We start from the raw sequence: 19057 nt of genomic DNA, 5'->3' as shown, positions 1-19057 counted from the left end.
TTTATATTGGAAAGCTGCCACTGATATAACAGAATAGTCTGGGAGCCATATTCACAAGAGTTTTCCTGTTTTCATGGAATGTGGAAAGAGATAACAAACCAATAGCAGGTCACAGAGTTGCTGCCTGGCTCCAGAAGACAATATGGTTGTTTTTCTATACTTGTTCTAGCATACAAAGAGAGTATTAGACTCTCACTTCTCCCCACTGGCCAGGGTCTAAGAGTTTCTCTTGCTATGTGCTCATCATCACTAATCATCAGAGAAATATCCCAGCACTTTGGGAGGCCGAGGCGGGCGGATCACAAGGTCAGGAGATCGAGACCACGGTGAAACCCCGTCTCTACTAAAAATACAAAAAAAATTAGCCGGGCGTGGTGGCGGGTGCCTGTAGTCCCAGCTACTCAGAGAGGCCGAGGCAGGAGAATGGCGTGAACCCGGGAGGCAGAGCTTGCAGTGATCCGAGATTGCGCCACTGCACTCCAGCCTGGGCGACAGAGCGAGACTCCGTCTCAAAACAAAAACAAAAACAAAACAAAACAAAACAAAACAAAAAAAAAAAAGCACACAATGAGATATCATCTCACACCAGTCAGAATGACTATTATTAAAAAAATTATAAAACAACAGATACTGTTGAGGCTGCAGAGAAAAGGGAACACTTATATGCTGTTGATGGGAATGTAAATTAGTTCAGTCCCTGTGGATAGCAGTTTGGAGATATCCCAAAGAACATAAAACGAAGCTATCATTTTACCCAGCAATCCCATTGTTGGATATATATGCAAAGGAAAATAGATTGTTGTACCAAAAGGATACATGGCTTCTTATTATTATTGCCATGCTATTCACAATAGCAAATACATGGAATAAAACTCTGTGCCCATTGATGGTGGATTGGATAAAGAAAATGTGGTACATATATACCATGGAATACTATGTTGCCATAAAAAGAATGAAATAATTTCTTTGCAGCAACATGAATGGATCAGGAGGCCATTATACTAAGTGAATTAATGCAGAAATGTTAAACCAAATATCACATATTCTTACTTATAAGTGGGAGCCAAACACAGAACCTATGTAAACATGGCAACAACTATGGATTACCAAAGGGAGCAGGAACTGGGGAGTGCTTTAAATAGTACCTATCCAGTACTATGCTCACCACCTGAGTGTAATATAGACATGTAACAAACCTGCACATTTACCCCTCGTACCTAAAATATAAGCTAAAATATTTAAAAATAGACACAAAATTAGCACCACTTTCAGAAGCATTTATTTTAAGATAAATTGATTTTAAATGAAATCTTGTTTTGCAATACTCTGAGGTTCACAAGACATATCTAGAAAATTTACTATTAAAAAAAAGAAAATTTACTATTGTGGAAGGTGAAGATGGTGTAAAACCAATCGGGGAGAGGTCGGTGGTTTTTCTTATTGGTCGATTATCATAACACTGTCCTTTGGGGATATGAAAGAGTTTTATATATTCTTTAGACATAATTAGGCAAACAAGAGTCCATAGGACAGGTTTGATGCTGTATAACGTCTGTCATTTTGCTAGCACTGATATGGCTCTTGGGTCCACCACAGCATTAAATCTGTTGACCCATTTATATTATGTTTTGTTACAAATCTTACAAAGAGGGTCTGAGGCTTCTTACAGACTTTGCTTCAGATATTAGATTTTGTTTTAGTAAATTTTCCAAGACTGTAGTGGCTGCCAGCTTGTGTCACTTTCACTTTTACTCTGGTTTTTGTATTTACTGAGAAATGGTCATGGTTTCTGTCAAGTGCAATGTACCCTTGGAGAAAGGAATTTCAATATTACCATCTATTCCCTCATTTATTTCCTAGGTAGTTGTTGGTGGGAATGGGAAATGTTAGCCTCAGCCATCTTCAGTGAATACCGATTACACGGCTCTTGAGTGGAAAAGAGCCTGCTTCATTTTTGGCCTCTTCACGGACACAAAGCACGTTGTGGAACAGAAGAGAACAGTAGTTGTCTGTCCTTGTTTATCTATAGACTCAATTGAGTTTCTTGCATAGATAGCTCCCTGATAGATTTGGTTTGCTGGTTACGTGAGGATGAACAAAACCTATAACTTTTAGAGACTGATTCCTAGGTATCAGCTTTATACAAGAAAGGCAATAGGAGGGACAGGACAAATGAACAGGCACATTGGGTTTTATTGACAGTCTAGGTACTAAAGGCAGGTTCATCTCAATTGCACCAACCTAAGCAAGTGCTGTTTTGGCACAGATGCATCAATGGTGCAAAATGGAATGACAAAGTCCAAGCTCCTCCAGTTCCTGGCCTTGTTAAAAAATATTGCTTAGGCTGTGGGCTGTAACCATGTTTGTTTTGTTCAGCTAGATTTTAGGCCATTTCATCTTGGAAGACTTATTTTGAGTTATAAGACATTTTTTTAAAAGTTGTACATAACAGAATAGTATAGGAATATGTGGCCTGACATTAAGAAGAGCTATACAGTGTGAAATTCTCCTTGAGTTGCAAGAATCTCACTCAGACTTCTATAATAGAATCTGTTATGTCTGATTTCTTAGTTCAGGAAAGTGGCTATTAGAAATAAGTAGTCTTACTTACACAAGAGTTGCCATTTGATGGAAACTCATACACACATATATACCCCTCTGCCTTTCTCACACATACACTGACTTTGACTTTCAATATAGCTTCAAAGCTTTATTAAAACTTTTTATTTTTAATTGATACATAATATTTGTACATATTTATGTGGTCCATGTGATATTTTGCTATGTGCATAGAATATACAATAATCAAGGCAGGGTGTTTAGAATATCTATTACCAAGAGCACTTATCATTTCTGTGTTGAGGATATTTCAAGTCCTCACTTCTAGCTATTTTGAAAGTACAATGTGTTGTTGTTAACTTTAGTCACTCTACTCTGCTATTGAGCATTAGAACTTATTCCTTCTGTTTCTACCCATTAACCAACCTCTTTTTATTCCACCAACCACATCCATATCCTTCCCAGTCTCTGATAACCATCATTCTAGTCTCTATCTCCCTGAGATCAACTCTTTTTTTTTTTTAGCTCCCACCTATGAGTGAATTCATGCAATATTTATCTTTCTGTGCCTGGCTTATTTCATTTAACATAATGACTTCCAGTTCCATCCATGTTGCTGCAAAGAACATGATTTCATTCATTTTTATACCTGAATAGTATTCCATCATGTAACAATACAACATTTTCTTTATCCATTCACCAGTAGATAGACACTTTGTTGATTTAATATCTTTGCTATTTAGAATAGTGCTGCAATAAACATGAGGAGGCAGGTATGCCTTCAAAACACTTATTTCCTTTCCTTTGGATAAATACTCAGTAGTTGGATTGCTGGATTGTATGCTAGTTCTATTACTAGATTTTTGAGAAATTTCTCTACTGTTTTCCAGAGTGGCTGTACTAATTTACATTCCTACCAACAATGTTTGAGAGTTCCATTTTCTATGCATCCTCATCACATCTATTATTTTGTATATTTTTAATAATAGTGATTCTAACTGGGATAGGATGATATCTCATTGTGGTTTTGATTCACATTTCCTTGATGATTAGTGATGTTGAGCATGTTTTAAATACCTATTGGCCATTTGTCTTCTTTTGAGAAATGTCAATTTAGATCCTGTACCCATTTTTAAACGGGATTGCTTGACTTTATATTTTTTTGCTGTTGAGTTGTTTGAGTTCCTTATATATTCTGAATTTAACTAAAGTGTCATATTTTCACTTTTAACAGTTCACATAACGCAGGTCTGTAGTTGGAATACATCTTTGATCACTTTCATGAGTCCTCAAGATGGCAGTGCCTTCTCAGGGACCTTGAGGAAAGCTCTCATGTGCTCCTGTGGTGGGGAGGGGAGGGGGGATGCATGTGCACTTGCAAGTGCACACATACACATGAATAAGAGCAATAAGAGCAAGACAGAGGGAGAGATGAGGGAGGAGCTTAGTGATGGAGCAGAGGTGTTAAGAAGAACATCTTTTTTCTAATTGGTAGGACAGATTTCTTTTATGATTCCTACAGCAGAAAAATAAGCAACATTTGAGTTATTTTTTTTTTCGTGTTTAAGGTTTGAATCCTCGGTGAACCAGGGCAGAAAACAATGATGAAATCCTTGAGAGTTTTACTGGTGATCCTGTGGCTTCAGTTAAGCTGTGAGTTTTGGGCATCTCTGTAGAAACATAATGTATATTGTTTGCAATTATTGTATATTCTAGGCCTGTGGGTAGAAACATGAGTGGTTTTTTCTCTAACAAAGGGAGACTGGGGAGAGTGGGGTCCCATGAAAAGATGATTTAAATTCTGGGTACTAAGTGTCCCCTACCCAATCTGTCTTCTCTGTCTTACCACTGTCTTTTTTCACAGGGGTTTGGTGCCAACAGAAGGAGGTGGAGCAGAATCCTGGACCACTCAGTGTTCCAGAGGGAGCCATTGCCTCTCTCAACTGCACTTACAGCAACAGTGCTTTTCAATACTTCATGTGGTACAGACAGTATTCCAGAAAAGGCCCTGAGTTGCTGATGTACACATACTCCAGTGGTAACAAAGAAGATGGAAGGTTTACAGCACAGGTCGATAAATCCAGCAAGTGTATTTCCTTGTTCATCAGAAACTCACAGCCCAGTGATTCAGCCACCTACCTCTGTGCAATGAGTGCACAGTGCTCCCCAGACACCTGCAGTCTGTACCCAAACCTCCTGGGCCCTAGGAATGCCTGATGTAGAGCTTAGACTGCAAGGCAATGGAGTTCTGTTTGCTCTCTAGATGCAAATGAAAACTAAGAGCAGTAGTATTGAAGGTTTGATTAATTTGGGACATATTTTCATAATTCTGAAGATTATTGAGACCCCAAAGGAAAATAAAAGACACAATTTGGTCTACTTGAAATATTTTCTAGTCTTCTCTTTCCACTTTAGTTTTAAAATATTTTTTTTGGCTGGACTTGGTGGCTCATGTCTGTAATCCCAACACTTTTGGAGGCATAGGGAAGAGGATCACTCAAGCCAAGAGTTTGAGACTAGCCTGGGCAACCTAGGGAGACCTTGTCTCAAAAAAAGAAAAAAAATAGCCAAGAGTGGTGACATACACCTGCAGTCCCAGCAACTTGGGAGGGGAGAGGTGGGAGGATTTCTTGAGTCGGGGAGGTGGAGGCTGCAGTGAGCTGCGATCACAGGACTGCACTCCAGCCTGGACAATGGAGTGAGACCCTGTCTCAAAAAACAAACAAAAACAAAACACAAAACAACAACAAAAAACAAATAAAATATTTTTATTGAGGTGTTATTGACATACAAAAAGGTGCACATATTCACTTTATACAGACAATATAATCATGCCATAAACATATGTACCATTTCTAAAAATTTGCCTCCTCCCTTGTTTCTTTTTATTAAGTTACTATTGCTATACAAAAAGGTACACTTATTTAATCTATGCCCAGTCTACTTTTATGCCAGATCTTTACTTTATGAGATTGGTTTTATGATTCTTTTTATCAAAGACAAGAAAATATTTCCATACAATAACAGATATGCTCTCATGTTTCCTAAGACAGTTTGCTCTTTCCCCAAGGCATTTGATAGACATTGCTTTAGGAATGAAACAGCAAAGCAGAAATGCAAAGAGAAGAAAAATCATAAGCAGACTACTTTGAAAATCTCGTAAGTCATAAATTTTTTTAGTTATAGAACACTAACTCCATCTCCAGCCTCAACTGCAACATCACTCCTGAGTTATATAAGGGTACACCTGATGGATAACTGGAAGAACTAGAGTGAGCGGGTGAGAATTGGTTAAAAAAAAAGCCTAATTAGTTGTACAGACTAAAGATTAGAGAAGGTCTATGTTGCAATTTTGGGGCAAAGTTTTAATCAAATTCAAAACTCCTGGCTTGAGCCTGATGGGAAAGTTTTTTGATTCCTATGTACTTGAGTGTGGCCTGGAGATGGGAGGGAGCATTGGCTGTAGTTAGAGTGCCTTATCTCCCCAGCAGGGCATGACAGCACAGAAGGACTTAAAATTTTTTTTTATTTTTTTTAAATTTTTATTATTATACTTTAGGTTTTAGGGTACATGTGCACAATGTGCAGGTTTGTTACATATGTATCCATATGCCGTGTTGGTTTGCTGCACCCATTAACTCATCATTTAGCGTTAGGTGTATCTCCTAATGCTATCCCTCCTCCCTCCCCCCACCCCACAACAGTCCCTGGAGTGTGATGTTCCCCTTCCTGTGTCCATGAGTTCTCATTGTTCAATTCCCACCTCTGAGTGAGAACATGCGGTGTTTGGTTTTTTTGTCCTTGCGATAGTTTACTGAGAATGATGGTTTCCAGTTTCATCCATGTCCCTACAAAGGACACGAACTCATCATTTTTTATGGCTGCATAGTATTCCATGGTGTATATATGCCACATTTTCTTAATCCAGTCTATCATTGTTGAACATTTGGGTTGGTTCCAAGTCTTTGCTATTGTGAATAGTGCCGCAATAAACATATGTGTGCATGTGTCTTAATAGCAGCATGATTTATAGTCCTTTGGGTATATACCCAGTAATGGGATGGCTGGGTCAAATGGTATTTTTAGTTCTAGATCCCTGAGGAATCGCCACACTGACTTCCACAATGGTTGAACTAGGACTTAAAATGTTTTTGAGAAGGGTCTGTAAGTATTTAAAAGAGATCCAGACACCAAGGGCCTTTGTTATGATGAGTAAAGACTTGTATGAATAAGATACCAAAGACCATATGGAATTGAGAATGCTTCAGGAAATGTTTGTCTGGAGAGTTGGAAACACTAAACATCATATAAATATCTCCATCCCCTGACTACAAGTCACCACAGATTTGCCCTGCAGTGTATGTTAAGTACGGGGAAATTATTTGTGGCTGGATGAAATAAAGCCTTTTAGTAGATATTACTTTGAATTACAGGCAAAACATTTGAGAATCACATTTACTGTAAAAATGAAGTTGTGGCCTGATAGGCATGGCATTATTTATGTAGCCCAGAAGGTGGGAAAAGCTTGGAAATGAAGAATAAAGATTTCTGTCCAGTTTTATTGACAGTCAGTGATGAAAATGATGAAGCCAAGTCAGAATTTGCTACAACTTCTTACTCTGCAGAAGTGAAGACTCTGAACAAATATTTCCCAGTCATGGAAGAAAGATTTAAAAAGCAATGAGGAAGAGCAAACAGTTGTGCTGGAATCAAGGTACTTAAATTTTTGTTCCACTTTTATGATTTGCCTTCTGGCATCATGGCACTCTCAAAAGAACTCAGGCTGTGGTGCTGGTTTGAACATCAATTATGTTACTTACGGCCTTTTTGATAACAAGCTATACTATTATATATATTTCAGGACTGGTTTCAGGATTCAGTGAGATAAAATATTGTCTTGGGATGAGTTCCTTAAAAGCAGAGACTGCGTTTGGAATTCTCTCTCTGTAATTTATTCTGGAAACCAGGTTGAGTTGGGAGAAAGGCTAAGCATGGACATGGTCCAGCAGAGGTCTTGATCCAGCTTGACCTCATGGGGAGCTCTGGAGCTTGAACTGCATCACGGGGTTTATCCCTCCCACCCTGAGGCAAGGGGGCCAGACTGCTCAGACCTATTGTGGGTAAGAATAAAGTCGTCATTGGTTGTGGTGTTTCTTGGGGTAGAGGTATATGCTACTGGACAATGGTGACTCTCATTGGCTAAGGTAGATTTTCTAGGGAAAGAGGCAACTGTGAGCCAAGAGTAGCCAACATTCACAGTAGCTGGGGATGGCTACATTGTCCTAGGAAAGGCGATCTAGCTTGGGGACCAGCAGCATTCATTATTAATATGGAACTTGCCTTGTATGTGGGTAGCATTTGAGAAATAATAGACTTTGAGCAGAATAAATGATATCAGAGATTGAAGATCAACTTACTGAAATAAGGTGTGAAGACAAGATTAGAGAAAAAAGAATGAGAAGGAATGAACAATGTCTCCAAGATACATGGGACTATGTGAAAAGACCAAACCTGCATTTGATTGGTGTGCCTGAAAGTAACAGGGAGAATAGAACCAAGTTGGAAAACACACTTTAGGATATTATTCAGGGGAACGTCCCCAACCTAGCAAGACAGGCCAATATTCAAATTTAGGAAATACAGAGAACACCATTAAGATACTCCTCAAGAAGAGTAACCCCAAGTCACATAATCATCAGATTCTCCAAGATTGAAATGAAGGAAAAAATGTTAAGGGCAGTGAAACAGAAAGGTCATGTTACCTACAAAGGGAAGCCCGTCAGACTAACAGTGGATCTCTCTGCAGAAACCCTACAAGCCAGGAGATAGTGAGGGCCAATATTCAACATTAATAAAGAAAAGAATTTTCAACACAGAATTTCACATCCAGCCAAACTAAGCTTCATAAGTGAAGGAGAAATAAAATCCTTTACACAGAAGTAAATGCTGAGGGATTTTGTCACCATCAGACCTGCCTTACAAGAGCTTCTGGAGGAAGCACTAAATATGGAAAGGAAAAACTGGTACCAACCACTGCAAAAACACACCAAAATATAAAGACCAATGGCACTATGAAGAAACTGCATCAACTAATGTGCAAAATAACCACCTAGCATCATGATGACAAGATCAAATTCACACATAACATAACAATATTAACCTTAAATGTAAGTGGGCTAAATGCCCCAAGTAAGAGTCACAGACTGGCAAATTGGATAGAGTCAAGACCCATTGGTGTGCTGTATTCAGCAGACCCATCTCATGTGCAAAGACACACATAGGCTCAAAATAAAGGGATGAAGGAATATTTACCAAGCAAATGGAAATATTTTAAAAAAAGCAGGAGTTGCAATCCTAGTTTCTGATAAAACAGACTTTAAACCAACAAAGATAAAGAAAGACAAAGAAGGGCATTACATAATGGTAAAGAGATCAATGCAACAAGAAGAGCTAACTATCCTAAATATATATGCAACCAATACATGAGCACCCAAATTCATAAAGCAAGTTCTTAGAAACCTACAAAAAGACTTAGACTCCCACACAATAATAGTGGCAGACTTTAACTCCCCACTGTCAATATTAGACAGACCAAGAAGACAGAAAATTAACGAGTATATTAAGGACTTGAACTCAGCTCTGGACCAAGTGGACCTAACAGACCTTTACAGAACTCTCCACCCCACATCAACAGAATATACATTCTTCTCAGCACCACATGGCCTGTATTCTAAAATCCACCACATAATGGGAAGTAAACCACTCCTCAGCAAATGCAAAAGAACAGAAATCATAACAAACAGTCTTTCAGGCCACAGTGCAATCAAATTAGAACTCAGGATTAAGAAACTCACTCAAAACCACACAACTGCATGGAAATTGAACAACCTGCTCCTGAATGACTACTGGGTAAATAATAAAATTAAGGCAAAAAATAAATAAATAAATAAATTCTTTGAAACCAATGAGAACAAGGAGACAATATACCAGAATCTCTGGGACACAGCTAAAACAGTGGTGAGAGGGATATTTATAGCAGTAAATGCCCACATCAGAAAGTGAGAAAGATCTAAAATCGACACTCTAACATTGCAATTAAAATAACTAGAGAAGCAAGAGCAAACAAATTCAAAAGCTAGCAGAAGACAAGAAATAACTAAGATCAGAGCAGAACTGAAGGAGATAGAGGCCCAAAAAACCCTTCAAAAAAATCAATGAATCCAGGAGCTGTTTTTTTTTGTAAAGATCAACAAAATAGATGGATGACTAGCCAGACTAATAAGAAGAAAAGAGAGAAGAATCAAATAGACATAACACACCACTGATCCCACAGAAATACAAACTACCATCAGAGAATACTGTGAACACTTCTACACACAAAACAATAGAAAATCTAGAAGAAATGGATAAATGCCTGGACACATATACCCTCCGAAGACTAAACCAGGAAGAAGTAGACCAATAACACATTCTGAAATTGAGGCAGTAATTAATAGTCTGCCAACCAAAAAAAGCCCAGGACCAGATGGATTCACAGCCGAATTCTACCAGAGGTACAAAAAGAAGCTAGTACCACTCCTTCTGAAACTATTCCAAACAATAGAGAAAGAGGGAATCCTCCCTAACTCATTTTATGAGGCCAGCATCATTCTGATATCAAAATCTGACAGAGATACAACAAAAAAAGAAAATTTCAGGCCAATATCCCTGATGAATATCCATGCAAACATCTTCAATAAAATATTGGCAAACTGAATCAAAAAGCTTATCCACTACTGTCGAGTTGGCTTTATCCCTGGGATGCAAGGCTGGTTCAACATACACAAATCAATAGACGTAAGCCATCACATAAACAGAACCAATGACAAAAAACACATGATTATCTCAATAGATGCAGAAAAGGCCTTTGATAAAATTCAACATCCCTTCATGCTAAAAACTCTCAATAAACTAGGTATTAATGGAACATATCTCAAAATAATAAGAGCTATTTATGACAAACCCATAGCCAATATCATACTGAATGGGTGAAACCTGGAAGCATTCCCTTTGTAAACCGGCACAAGACAAGGATGCCCTCTTTTACCACTCCTATTCAATGTAGTATTGGAAGTTCTGGCCAGGGCAATCAGGCAAGAGAAAGAAATAGAGAGTATTCAAATAGGAAGAGAGGAAGTCAAATTGTCTCTATTTGCAGATGACATGATTGTATATTTAGAAAACCCCATAGTCTCAGTCCCAAAACTCCTTAAGCTGATAAGCAACTTCAGCAAAGTCTCAGGATACAGAATCAATGTGCAAAAATCACAAGCATTTCTATATACTAACAATAGACAAGCAGAGAGCCAAAGCATGAGTGAACTCCCATTCACAATTGCTACAAAGGGAATAAAATATCTAGGAATACAACTTACAAGGGATGTGAAGGATCTCTTCAAGGAGAACTACAAACCACTGCTCAAGGAAATAAGAGAGGGCGCACACACAAAAAAATTCCATGCTCATGGATAGGAAGAATCAATATCATTAAAATGGCCATAGTGCCCAAAGTAATTTATAGATTCAATGCTATTCCGTCAAGTTACCAGTGACTTTCTTCACTGAATTAGATAAAACTACTTTAAATTTCATACAGAACCAAAAAAGAGCCTGTATAGCCAAGACAATCCTAAGCAAAAAGAACGAAGCTGGAGGCATCATGCTACCTGAGTTCAAACTATACTACAAGGCTACAGTAACCAAAACAGCATGGTTGGTACCAGATATATATATATCTGGTACCAGAACAGATATATAGACCAATAGAACAGAACAGAGACCTCAGAAATAACACCACACATCCACAACCATCTGGTTTTTGACAAAGCTGACAAAAACAAGCAATAGGAAAAGGGGAAAGAATTCCCTATTTAATAAATCATATTGGGAAAACCAGCTAGCCATATGCAGAAAACAGAAACTAGACCCCTTCCTTATACCTTATACAAAAATTAACTCAAGATGAATTAAAGATTAAAATGTAAAACTCCAAACCATAAAACTTCTAACAGAATACTTAGGCAATACCTTTAAGGACATAGGCACTGGGAAAGTCTTCATGACTAAAACACTAAAAGCAATTGCAACAAAAGCCAAAATTGACAAATGGGATCTAATAAAACTAAAGAGCTTCTGCACAGCAAAAGAAACTATCATCAGAATGAACAGGCAACCTACAGAATGGGAGAAAATTTTTTGCAATCTATCCATCTATCGAAGGTTTAATATCTAGAATCTACAAGGAACTTAAACAAATTTACAAAGAAAAAAACCAGACAACTCAATCAAAAAGTGGGAAAAGGATATGGACACTTCTGAAAAGAAGATATTTATGTGACCAAAAAACATATGAAAAAAAGCTCATCATCACTGGTCATTAGAGAAATGCAAATCAAAACCACAATGAGATACCATCTCATGCCAGTTAGAATGGCGAGTATTAAAAAGCCAGGAAACAACAGATGCCAGTGAGGATGTAGAGAAATAGGAACACTTTTACACTGTTGGTGGGAGTGTAAATTAGTTCAACCATTGTGGAAGACAATGTGGTGATTCCTCAAGGATCTAGAACCAGAAATATCATTTGATCCAGTGAACCCATTACTGGGTATATACTCAAAGGATTATAAATCATTCTGCTATAAAGACACATGCACACGTATGTTTATTGAAGCACTATTAATAATAGCAATAGCCTACCCTAGTAAGGTTTAATATTTTGAATGAAATATATTATGTTGTCTTACATTTGAAAAGAAAATATACAGGCAGAATCCAGGAATAGATCAGAAGTGCAAGGGAGAACTGATTACAGGCTGGCATGAGTGAACAGAGTACACAGAAAGGAGGGAGTTTGTTTTGATCTTTGAAAAGAATTCTTGTTGGCCAGATTCTTATTTCACCTGAGATTTTTTTCTTTATTTGATTTTTTCAATTTTAGGATCCAATGATCTCTATGCTAAAATAAGTTGGGTGAGAAAGGTTTCTCATTCAAGAATTTCATCTTAGAGTTGACCACTCTGGTTCAATACACCCTGTCTCCCACCCACAGGGGACTGCTGCTTGCCTAGCTCTGTTGAGTGTCACTTTCAACCTATCCTAAGTCTTCTATACCTCCCATTTTCTTGGTCTTCCCATTTCTTGTCTGCTGGTTGCACCCCTCCCAGCTTTACTGAGTTCACGTAGGTTTACTTTTTTTCTGCATCTTTAATTCTTCCCATAATTACTTATTTATAGGTTATATTTTATTACCTTCATTATTTTGCTCAAATTTCTCCATAAACGGGCTTCTGTTGATGTTCTTTTTCAGGTGAGATACCGTAATTTGGCATAATGTATCAGTCTATCCTGAGCATTGATAATTCAAATGGGACTTTTCTCTAAGTTTTTTCTCCTAGCCTTATAAACATCAAACTTGATTTGAAACCAAGAAGTCTTTTTCACACTTTCTGCTTCACAAAGGAAATTATTACCTATTAGTTTGCATTGATTAATTAGCTAATGACACGTGATCCAGTCTGATTTTAAGTATGAGTCTCTAGTCATTTTTTTTTTCTTTAGCACCTAATAAAAGAGAAATCTCTTCCATCCACTCTAATGCTCACGTGAATCCACTAGCACAGGGCCACACGAAGCTTAGCTAATCCTGAGGCAATTGATCTTCTCCCCTCTTCTTGATGAGTGGCTCTAAAAAATAACATAGAGTGTCCTAATGGTATTCCAAAATCTGGAATATTGCCTTCTGTGACTAATTTCTCAGTGAAGTAAATTACTTTTCTAGTTTTACATAACTCCAATTTCTTGTGTATTTTTTGAGGGGAAAAACATTTTTATTTTCTAATTTTTAAATTTTATTTCTTTCAACTTTTATTTTAGAATCAGGAGTACATGTGCAGGTTTGTAACAAAGGCATATTGCATAATGCTGAAGTTTGGACAATGAATGCATTGTCACTCAGGCTGTGAGCATAGTTGCTAATAGTTTTCAGTCCTTTTCTCCTTCCCTCTCTTCCCACTCCAGTAGTACCCAGTGTCTGTTGTTACTATCTTTATCTTCACGTGTAGCTAGTGTTTAGCTCCCACTTATAAGTGAGAACATGCAGTACTTAGTTTTCTGCTTCTGCATTAATTCCTTTCGGATAATGGCCTCTAGCTGCATACTTGTTGCCACAAAGGACAGGATTTCATTTTTCCATGGTTGCATAGAAGTCCATGGTGTGTATGTGCCACATTTTCTTCATCCAATCCACCACTGATTGGCACCTGAGTTGATTCCATTTCTTTGCTATTGTGAATAATGCTGTGATGAATGTACGGGTGAATGTGTCTTTTTGATAGAAAATTTTATTTGCCTTTTGGTATATACCCAGTAATGGGATTGCTGGGTTGAATGTTAGCTCTGTTTTAAGTTCTTTGAGAAATCTCAAAACTAATCTCCACAGTGGCTGGACTAATTTATATTTCCACCAACAGTATGTAAGTGTTCCTTTTTCTACACAGCCTGGCCAACATCTATTATTCTTTGAGTTTTTAACAAAAGCCATTCTGATTGGTGTGAGATGGTATCTCATTGTGGGTTTGATTTACATTTCTCTGATGTTAAGTGATGATGAGCATTTTTTCATGTTCGTTAGCTGTATGTATGTCTTCTTTTGAGAAGTCTCTGTTCATGTCCTTTGCCTACATTTTAATGGGGTTGCTTTTTGCTCGTTGATTTGTTGAAGTTACTTTTCTTTCTTTCGTTTTTGGAAAGACAGGATCTCACTCTGTTGCCCAGACTGGAGTGCAGTAGTATGATCCTAGCTCACTCTATCCTTAAACTCCTGGGCTCAAGGGATCCTCATGCTCTAGCCTACTGAATAGCTGGGACTACAGGCACATGCCACTATGCCCAGCTGATTTTTTTCTTTTCCTCCCTTCCTTCCTTCCTTCCTTCCTTCCTTCCTTCCTTCCTTCCTTCCTTCCTTCTTCTCTTTATTTTTGAGTCAGATTCTTGCTATTTTGCCCGGGCTGGTCTTGAACCCCTGGCTTCAAGCAATCTTCCAGCTTCAGCCACACAAAGTGTGGGGATTGCAGGTATGAGCCACCGCACCCAGCCAGTTACTTACAGATTCTGGATATAAGACTTTTGTCAGACACATAGTTTGCAAATAATTTCACCCATTCTGTAGGTTGTCTGTTTAATATATTGATAGTTTATTTTCCTGTGCATGAACTCTATGTAGGTCACAGTTTTCAAGTTTTGTTTTGGTTGCAATTGCTTTCCAGGGCTTAACCATAAATTATTTGCCAATGCCGATGGCAAAAGGGTATTTTTCTGTTTTTTTTTCCCCTAAGATTTTTATAGTTTTGGGTATTGCAATTAAGTCTTTAATCCGTCTGGAATTGATTTTTGTGTATAGTGACGGGTTATGGTCCAGCTTCATTCTTCTGCATGTGGCTAGCCAGTTATCCCCAGCACCATTTATTGACTAGAGAGTTTTTGCCAGTTTCTTATTTTTGTTAACTTTGTCAAAGATCAGATGGTTGTAGATGTGTTACTTCATTTCAGAATTTGCTATTCTGTTCCATTGGTTTATGTGTCCATTTTTGTACCAGTACTATGCTGTTTTGGTTACTGTAGCCTTGTAGTGTAGTTTGAAGTTGGGTAGTATGATGCCTCCGGCTTTGTGCTTGTTGCTTAGATTGCTTTCGCTATTTAGGCTCTTTTGGTTCCATATGAATTTTAGAATGGTTTTTTCCTAATTCTGTGAAAAATGGCATTAGTAGTCTGATAGGAATAGCGTTGAATCTGTAAATTGCTATGAGCATTATGGACATTTCAATAATATTGATTCTCATAATCCAGGGTATGCAATGTTTTTCCTTTTTTGTGTGCCATCTCTGATTTCTCTCAACAGTGTTTTGTAGTTCTCTTTGTAGAGATCTTTCACATCCTTGGTTAGCTGTATTCCTAGGTATCTATTCTTTTTGTGTCTATTGCTAATGTAATTTTGTTCTTTAGTTGGCTGTCAGCTTGAACATTATTGGTGTATAGAAATGCTGCTGATTTTTGCAAATTGGTTTTGCATCCTGAAACTTCACTGAAATCTTTTATCAAGTCTAGGAGCCTTTTGGCAGAACCTTGAGGGTTTTTCTAGATATCAAATCATACTGTCAGCAAAGATGGATAATTTGACTTCTTCTTTCTCTGTTTGGGTACATTTTATTTTTTTCTCTTTCTTGAGTGCTCTGGCTAGGACTTCCAATACTATACTGAATAGGAATACTGAGAGTAGACATTATTTTCTTGTTCCTGTTCTCAAAGGGAATGGTTCCAGCTTTTTCCCATTGAGTATGATGGCTGTTTTTCATAGGTGGCTCTTATTATTTTGTGGTATATTCCTTCGATGCTTAGTTTGTTGAGGGTTTTTATCATAAAGTGATGTTGGACTTTATTGAAAGCTGACTCTGCATCTATTGACATGATCTTATGGTTTTGCTTTTAATTCTGTTTCTGTGGTGAATCACATTTATTGATTTGTCTATGTTGAACCAATCTTGCATCCCAGGAATGAAGCCTACTTGACCTTGAATTAACTTTTTGATGTACTGCTGGATTCAGTTTGCTAGTGTTTTTGTTGAGGATTTTTACATTTAAGTTTGCCAGGGATATTGACTGATATTTTCTTTTTTCATTGTGTCTCTGCTGAATTTTGGTATCAGAATGATGCTGACATCATTGAATGAGTTAGGAAGGAACCCTCCTCCTCAATGTTTTGGGAATAGCTTCAGTAGGATTGGTACCAGTTCTTGTTTGTACAACTGGCTGAATTCTGTTGTGACTCCATCCGATCCAGGGGTTATTTTTGGTTGGCAGGTTTTAAAAAATTATTATTACTGACTCATTTCTGGAACTCATTATTAGTCTGTTCAGGTTTTCAATTTCTTCTTGGTTGAATATATAGAGGTTATTTGTTTCCAGGAATTTATTCATTTTCTCCATATTTTCTAATTTTTATGAATAGTGGTGTTCCTAGTATTCTCTTAGGGTCTTTTGTATTTCTTTTTTTTTTCTTTTTTTTTTTTTTGAGTCAGAGTCTGGCTCTGTCCCCCAGGCTGGAGTGCAGTGGCACCATCTCGGCTCACTGCAAGCTCTGCCTCCCGGGTTCACGCCATTCTCCTGCCTCAGCCTCCCGAGTAGCTGGGACTACAGGCGCCCGCCACCACACCCTGCTAATTTTTTTGTATTTTTACTAGAGACAGGGTTTCACTATGTTGGCCAGGACGGTCTCGAACTCCTGACCTTGTGATCCGCCCACCTCGGCCTCCCAAAGTGCTAGGATTACAGGCTTGAGCCACTGCGCCCGGCCGGTCTTTTGTATTTCTATGGGATCTATTGTAATGTCTCCTTTGTCATTTCTGATTGTGTTTATTTGGATCTTCTCTCTTACTTTCTTCATTAACCTACTTAGTGGTGTATCAATCTTGTTTATTCTTCCAGAAAAACAACTTTTGGTTTTACTGATCCTTTGTATGGATTTTCAGGGCTCAATTTTGTTCAGTTCTTTTCTGATTTTGTTTATTTATTTTCTTCTGCTAGCTTTGAGCTTCATTTGTTCTTCTTTTTCTAGTTCCTCTAATTGTGATGCTAGAATGTTCACTTGAGATCTTTCTAATTTCTTGATGTAGGTATTTAGCAGTATAAACTTTCCTATTAACAGCTTTAGCTGCCAACCAAAGATTCTGGAATTTTGTCTTTCTGTTTTCATTAATTTCTGCTCTACTTTATTGTTTAACCAAAAGTCATTCAGGAGCAAGTTGTTTAATTTCCGTGTAATTGTGCGGTTTTGAGAGATCTTCTTGGTAATGACTTCTATTTTTATTACACTGTAGTCCAAGAGTATGCTTGGTATGATTTTGGTATTTTTGAATTTATTGAGATTTGCTTTATGGCTGCAATTTCTCATGTATTTTGAGATTAATACCATGTCCTATACAGAAGGTGACATCATCACAGATTCAGAAGGGAAGAAACACTTTCTGTCGAAATTTTGATACCATGTCTGAAATGAGAAGGAAACAGCTTGCTCCCTTGGATCCGTGGTTCCGCCTGTGGCCTCCAGAGGGCAACGTTGCACTAAAGAGGCATCTGTTTTCATCGCAGACCATCCTCATCCACTGAGCCTCTTCCCTGCAGCTGGCTGATGTAGCTCACTGATGTCTGTGTAGATAGGGAGCTGTGACGAGAGCAAGAGGTCAGAACACATCCATACTCCTTAAAGGAAGGCCTCTTTCTGTTTCTGAAACTTTTCAAAGCAGGGACTTGTCCAGTCCAACCTCCTGACTGCTCCTAGCTCCTGAGGCTCAGCGCCCTTGGCTTCTGTCCGCCCTGCTCAAGGTCCTGCAGCATTGCCACTGCTCAGCCATGCTCCTGCTGCTCGTCCCAGCGTTCCAGGTGATTTTTACCCTGGGTGAGTAACATTCCATTCTTTTTCCTTCCACAGAAGTGATTGTGTTGTAATTGAATCTAAATCGAGATACATTTTTTACTCAAACAGCATTGATGTTGCAGGAGGAACCAGAGCCCAGTCTGTGACCCAGCTTGACAGCCAAGTCCCTGTCTTTGAAGAAGGCCCCGTGGAGCTGAGGTGCAACTACTCATCGTCTGTTTCAGTGTATCTCTTCTGGTACGTGCAATACCCCAACCAAGGACTCCAGCTTCTCCTGAAGTACACATCAGGACCCACCCTGGTTAAAGGCATCAACGGTTTCGAGGCTGAATTTAAGAAGAGTGAAACTTCCTTCCACTTGAGGAAACCCTCAGCCCATATAAGCGACGCAGCTGAGTACTTCTGTGCTGTGAGTGACACAGTGCCTGAGACTGCAGGGGAGCTGAACACCAACCTCCTGAGATGCTGAGACTTTCTGTGACTCAAGAACTCAACCTGTGGAGCTTTCAAGAGGGTCCCTTTTTTCTGTGCCCCTTTTGAAGGCACATAGGGCAGGGTAGGCTGAGCCCTTGGTAGGGTTTGTCTCCTGAATAATTGCTCCAATGTCAATGTCATGCCACATTCAGATATGCTTTGTCCCACATGGAGGTTTCCTGATGAGTTTCTTCAGTGGGGACCTCCTCCACACTCTGAAGAAAGCACATCATAAGGTGTCAGAGCTCCGAAATAAAAGGCAACAGCATTTTTATAAAAAATTATTTCTAGGATTCATTATGATTAGTATTGTCTCAGGTGTTAACTTGTGAATAACTGATGTAATTGATTAGAATGTTAGCTAAAAGCTGTGCAGGATGGATTCTCAATTAGGGTAACCCATACAGCACAGATTCTCAGTCAGTGTACTGTAGATTCTCAACCTAGATTTGAAGCTTAACTTCTAGCACATACATAATATCCCACTGTGTGGTACTGACATATTTAAAGTAAATTAGACATAATATCAAGATTTTTAATCTTTTGAGCATTATG

At 38.3% G+C, this 19057-nt stretch overlaps 4 gene segments (V, D, J or C); all 4 read left to right on the top strand.

Moving 5' to 3' along the window:
- LOC101176513 overlaps positions 1 to 19057 on the top strand; it is a 651183-nt gene that overhangs the window by 95101 nt on the left and 537025 nt on the right.
- Positions 1 to 19057, top strand: part of LOC101179644 — a 632337-nt gene that overhangs the window by 123989 nt on the left and 489291 nt on the right.
- The window catches only part of LOC101175986, a 711545-nt gene that overhangs the window by 210051 nt on the left and 482437 nt on the right, over positions 1 to 19057 (top strand).
- LOC101176608 overlaps positions 14792 to 19057 on the top strand; it is a 472474-nt gene continuing 468208 nt past the window's right edge. The window contains exon 1 of the V gene segment in view: positions 14792 to 14802.

This window comes from Nomascus leucogenys, chromosome 22a (genome assembly GCF_006542625.1).
Source record: "Nomascus leucogenys isolate Asia chromosome 22a, Asia_NLE_v1, whole genome shotgun sequence".
Classification (NCBI taxonomy): Eukaryota; Metazoa; Chordata; class Mammalia; order Primates; family Hylobatidae; genus Nomascus; species Nomascus leucogenys.
This window is presented reverse-complemented; position numbering and strand designations above follow the sequence as displayed.